General features: G+C 53.5%; 1 protein-coding gene across 2 annotated transcripts in view; it reads left to right on the top strand.

Annotated features, from left to right (window-relative positions):
- The first annotated feature begins 4,163 nt into the window (after positions 1 to 4,163).
- Positions 4,164 to 6,000, top strand: part of SLC23A2 (solute carrier family 23 member 2) — a 90,069-nt gene continuing 88,232 nt past the window's right edge. For both annotated transcript variants that reach the window (XR_015798112.1, XM_088151873.1), the window contains exon 1: positions 4,164 to 4,321. The gene's annotated coding sequence lies outside the window, so the exon portion shown is untranslated. The remainder of the gene's footprint in view (positions 4,322 to 6,000) is intronic.

Below are 6,000 nucleotides of genomic sequence, written 5' to 3'. Positions count from 1 at the left end.
GCATAAACTTGAATTATTTATTCATTGAATTTATTTATTTATTTATTGAATGTTTTATAAAAATAGGGAGTTGAAGGTTGGTTGCTGATGCACTGAGTGATATATGATGACAATAAAGTATGCATGACAATAAATTTAATATTTAGCAGAGGGTTCAACACTGAGCAGGGAGTAAGATCGGGATGTGTAAGTTGGCCAGGACAGATTCCATGTTATTGGCTGAGAACCAGATTTGCAGTGAAGTTTAAATGCAGTGAGGAACATGAAACTGAAAATTAATGTATTGACAGGGAAAATGAAGTGAGCAATTGCAACATGTACATCACTGGTGAAAAACTGGAACAAGGTGTATTCGTACATCTTGGTAAAATGTTTACTGAAAATGAAAAAATGGTTGGAGAAAAATGTAGATGTGCAAATACCGGTAGAATGGTAGCGAGTAGCATGTGGTCTGTTGGAAGAACAAATGGTCATTGAAAAAGCCAAAAATGGCTGTGCATGAGTGTGTTTCTGCCACCTTCCTACTATATGGAACTGGAAACTTGCTATGACGGGTAATGTTATTCCCTGTGACACTCTACGGAAGCGAAAGTTGGACTTTGAAGAAGCAGGATAGAAAGAGTATTGACACCTTTGAACTTTGGTGTTGGAGAAGACTCCTGAGAAAACCGTGGACAGCCAAGAAAACAAGCCGATGGATCATTGAACAAATCAACCCAGAGTTCTCACTCCAGGCACAAATGACCAGGCTCAGATGATCCTACTTTGGATACATAATGCAAAGATCTAGCTCTCTGGAGAAGGCTCTGATGCTGGCAAAGGTGGAAGGAGGGAGAAAGAAGAGGACGACCAGCAGCAAGGGGGATGGACTCAGTTACAGTGATGATGAGGGCACTGTTGGAAGACTTGAAGGACCAGGTTGGGGACAGATCGTCCTGGACACAATCTATCTTAAGAGTCAGCTCCAACTTGATGGCACATAGTCAATCAATCAACTGGATGCTATTCCGTGGCTTTTACCAAAAGCAACCTATAAAGCTTTAATCTAAATCAAACATGTCTCGTGCACATTTGTTAGCTATTGTACAATAAAATCAAATAAAAATCCTGTGATATACCCCATTTTTAATTCACCAGAGCTGCTTCTTGTGCCCCTAAGCTAGCCATCCCAACTGAGATGGTGGGGGTTGTAGTCCAACACATCAAGAAGACAACTGCTTGGGAAAAATAACTGTGAAGACCAAATGTGTAGTGATGATACTCGCATACCAAGAGTTCTTGAGGAGAAAAGAGGCAGCATAACCTATTACATTTCCCCATATCATTTTGGACAGCTCATAAATTCAGCAGTGGGAAAAAAATCGGATTCACACCTCACGCTAAATCCCGAACATTGTGCTCACAGAACACCCAACCATCGTTAACTGTGGTTTACCCAATATTGTGGTTATGCAGGTAAAAATGTGAGTGGCTTGTCATTTTCTTGAAAAGAAAAATCCCTTGCCTTTTGATCTGGAGCAGAAGAGAAAAAGAAAACCACCCCCAAGGTAATAAATAAATGAGCAAAACAAAATAAACTGTAACTACAGGGTAGAGACAGGGAAAAAGGAGAAGAAGAAACCAGGGTTAAAACATGCAAATACGTGAACATCCTCGAGATTAAAAGATTAATTTTAAGGGGTTTACTGTCATGGTCCAGCCTCAGGAGGGGCAAAGCCAGGAATCACCTGAGGCTGATCAACCTTGGCAGCTTTCAGATGTGTGGACTTCAACTCCCAGAATTCCCCAGCCAGCAAGACTGGCTGGGGAATTCTGGGAGTTGGTCCACACATCTGAAAGTTGCCAAGGTTGAGAAACACTGATGTAAGTCCTCCCAGCTCTTGCACCCCACGAGTAGAGAGCAGAGCAGCAAAGGTCTAATAGGCTCCTTGCCAAGTGAGGGAGTACAAACCAGCTGACCTCTGGTCTCTTTGCTGGAAACAACGTCTGACCTCCGGCTCTGGTGTAACATTCCTGCAAATCCTGCTCGCGTTTGCAACCTTGAACCTCTGACCTCTGGACTGGCTGACCGCCCTGACCAGGCTCTCGGAACCCTGGAGTTGGATTTGGACTACTCTGCTGCGCGCTCCTCTTTAGAAAGCGAGCTCTTCAGGCAAGCCTGAGTTTTGTTTACACTCCTTTGCTGGCTGTTCGCTCTTCCGCCTTGGAGTAAAATTGCTAAGCTCCATAAGCCACCGTGTGTGAGTGTGCGTGGTGGAAACCCGAAGCAGGACAGACAGGCTGTGTTTAAAAGATGTTATGGAAGAGGAACAAGCTTTAGCGGACAAGACTGAGACCGATCTGAAAATGGATTTAACAAATGACAGGCTACAAGAACGATATGGAAAAAGATGCTACACTGGACATGCAAATGCATCAGCTGATGTCATAATAATTAAAAAGGATATACAAATAACAAGCCAAAAGAGTGACTTGGATAGCTTTCCAATATTTGACTTCCAAAACAGTCTTGTTAAAGCTTTGAAGAGTTTTGGGAGAAGGGACAAAGAAAAAATGAAAAGAAGTCTAGGACGTTATTTGAAGGGATTAAAGATCAAGATTGTTAAAAGTAAAAGGAATGTAAAGTTGGCTTATTTAATCAAGGCTAAAATAGAAATGTGGTAACTCTTAATGGGCTTTTGCTGATCAGGACTGAACGACGAGGCTTTAAGGATCTGTTTATAGATAAGATATGGGAAGAAGAGATCATTTGTTGTATTTTAAGAGGTGGAGGATGGTGGGAAGCCATTTCTTTATATAATTCTTTTCTTTTTCTTTACTATATTCTTCTTTTTCTTTCTGTTCTGTTTTTATTTTATATGAGTTTGTTTTTAATTGTAATTTTTAATAAAATGACTATAAAAAGACTTAAAACTTGGGGAACCGTATTAATCAGATTTCCTACAGGGTCGGTGGAAAGTCCGTTGGCACAGAGGAGATGTAAGTGGGATTTTGGGTGTGCCACGGATACTCTACTCTACTCTACCCGGCGTTTTCTCGCTGTCCTTCCTCAGGAGCGTCCACCTGCAGGTCCCGGCTTTGGAAGGACAACCTGAGCGGTTGCCCACAGCTGACATATATAGACGGGGCGGCCCAGACAGGCCCACTCTGCGAGGCGGGTGTCCTCCTGGTCTCGCGCGGCTGGGAGGGCCTTTGGGTCGGTTGCGCCCGTTCCCGGACGGGGGGGCTGCTCACGGTCCCCCGCGCCCTCGTGATCCCCGGAACGGACTACTGCACTGCGCTCCACGTGGGGCTGCCCTCGAAGGGTGTTGGAAGCCTCCCCTGGCGCATCGGCCCCCGACGTGCTCCCGGGGCCGTTCAGGGCGCCGCGGGTCGCCTTCAGAGCCCTCCCCGGCTGAGGACCGGGCTGCGTCCGCCCGACCCTGGCGGGCCCAGGAGGAGCCCTCGAGAAGCCGGCTCTGCGCTGGAGCCCGGGCGGGGCAGAGCCCGCCGGCGACTGTCCGGCCGCCGCGGGCTTCAGCTCTCACAGGGCGCATCTGATCGGGAGCCGCCTGGAGAGACGCGCGGCTGGATCAGTCCGCCGAGGGACGGACTGAATATGCCCAAGGTACGTGGAGGAGAAGGCTGCAAATGGCCAAAATACACACACGCACAAGATATACACACACACACCCGTACATACATACGTGCAAACACATACACAAAAGACACGCGCGCGCACACACACACCAGCTGCGGGGGGGGCCAACAGCGACGCGCACCGCGCACTTTGCATCGGTGGCGACTGACGCCAATTAGCGAGATGCCCTTTGGCCGATGACCTCATGGCGTGACGTCATCGCGGCTCGCAGGCGTGGCCGCGTTCGTTCTTCCCTTCCAGGCTTTCGCCTCGGCCTCGGCGAGCCAGAGCGCGCCCGAGCTCCCCGCGCCCCCCACCCATCCTCCGCAGCGAACACGGCACCCATAAGCCACCCCCGAAGCGAACGCACCGCCGGCTTTTCCGGCAGCGGCAGGCCCGCCCCAGCGCGTGACGCCAGGGGGCGGGGCTGCCGCCCGCGCGAGCGGGACTGGGCGGGGCGAGAGGCGCAGCCGCGCCGCGCGCCATCTTGCGAGGGCGGGCCCCGCCTGCCCGCGCCACGCCCCTCGCCTCCCGGCCACGCCCCCTCCCCTCACGCCGCGGTGGGTCGTGGTTCGCGCGCGCTCCTGCCCCGCTGCCGCCGCCGCCTCAGCCTGCTCCTCCGCCTCGGGCCGCCTCCGGCCGTCTCCGGCCGCCGCCGCCGCCGCCGCCGCCATTTCCAGTCGCTGCTCCTTGCGATGGCAGGTGAGGGGATGCGGAAGAGGGACCCGGCGCCCCTCGCCCTCGCCGCCCCTCAGCCGCGGACTCCCGCTCCCATCATCCCTCGCCGGCCCCCCGTTCGCCTCCAGAGGCGTCGTCTCTCTCCCCCACGTTGGGCTTATCCCGCTCAGCCGCCCCCCCCTCGAGGTCGGTGCCCCGGCTGCTGGAGGCTCGGCTGGGCGCCGCCGTCGCCTTCCCCCGCAGCCGCAGCCCGGCTGTCACGCCCCTCCGCGGGGCCCCCGCAGCCCGGTCTGCCCCTCGGGCCCCTGTCGCCCTGCGCCGGACTGATGCCCGCCTCGCCCTCCGGCTCCGGATCGGAGCCCCTCTCCCCCTCGCGGACCCGGCGCCGCTTGCCCCAGCTGGCCGTGCGCGCGCGCGCCGAGACCCCCGCCTCGCGCAGGGCCGCGCGCACGTGCCCCTCGCCTCCGCTTCGGCAGCCTCGCTCGTCTCCCCGGCGGCGGGCGGCAGGCGGGGGAGGGAGCGGGTCGGGCCAGGAGGAGAAGCGCCTTCCCTGGCCGGGGGGGCGGGGGGGCTCTCCTTCTCGCCTGCCTCCATCTTCCCTTGCCACAAAATGGGTGGCTGCGGTGAGGCACGGGGCGAATTCACCTGCAGTGATGCAGGCGCATCCCAGGCTCATCCCTGGGCCTCCGTGGGAGGGGATGTGGGGATAACGCGTTTCCTGTATTGGAACGCACGCTTGTTGCAGGGCAAGGAATCAATTCCGATCTAGTTCACCGGGCAGCAGGATGGAAGTCTGCTTGCAGATACAATATAGCTTACCTATTACCTTTTATAATATATTATAGATACATTATACGTGTATCTTCTATATCTGCAGTATCGTATATATATCTCCATCCATCCCACACACATTGTCAGATTGTTGTGGGGGGGACTTCTGGTATACTGAGCTGGCCAAGGGAGGACATGGAGCTGCCAGTGTGAAGACCCGGAAGCTCCTCACACTGTACGGAGGTTTCCACCCAAGTCCAACACCCAGAGACTGTACACCAGCCGGAAAGAGGGTGGTGGGGTCTGGTGAGTGTCAAAGCCACTGCCCTGGATGAAACCCAGAGCATCCAGGAATACATCAGTAAGATGGCACCCAAAGGTGAGCCGCTGAGAGAATGCCTGAAGCAGCAAAGGAAGTGCCATGGCAAGGCAAGCCCCTGCAGGGGATGTGCCATTGACAGATTGAGGTAGCTGACGTTGGGAAATCCCACCAGTGGCTGGACTAAGAGACAGCCCTGAGGCACTGATCATAGCAGCACAAGAACAGGCGCTAAGCACCAGATCCATAGAAACGGGTCTTCCACACTAGATAGAAACCAAGGTGCAGATTGTGCAGAGAGGCCTCAGAGACAGCCCAACACATAGTGGCAGGGTGTAAGATGCAGGCAGGAACAGCATATACTGAACAGCACAACCAAGTAGCTGGCATTGTGGTCAGGAACACCTGCACAGTGTATGGGCTAGACCCCCCCCCCAAAGTCCAGATGGGAGATTCCGCAGAACGTCGTGGAGAATAACAGGGCTAAGATCCTGTGGGACTTCCAGATCCAGATGGACAGGCAGGGACTGGCCAATCAACCAGACATCGTGGTAGCAGACAAGGACCAGAAGACAGTGGTGACAGATGTAGCAGTGCCAAGTGACAGCAACAT

This window comes from Python bivittatus, unplaced genomic scaffold, assembly GCF_059951505.1.
Source record: "Python bivittatus isolate LINGU-HERP-01145 unplaced genomic scaffold, Pbiv_v1 ctg000680_np1212, whole genome shotgun sequence".
Taxonomy (NCBI): domain Eukaryota; kingdom Metazoa; phylum Chordata; class Lepidosauria; order Squamata; family Pythonidae; genus Python; species Python bivittatus.
This window is presented reverse-complemented; position numbering and strand designations above follow the sequence as displayed.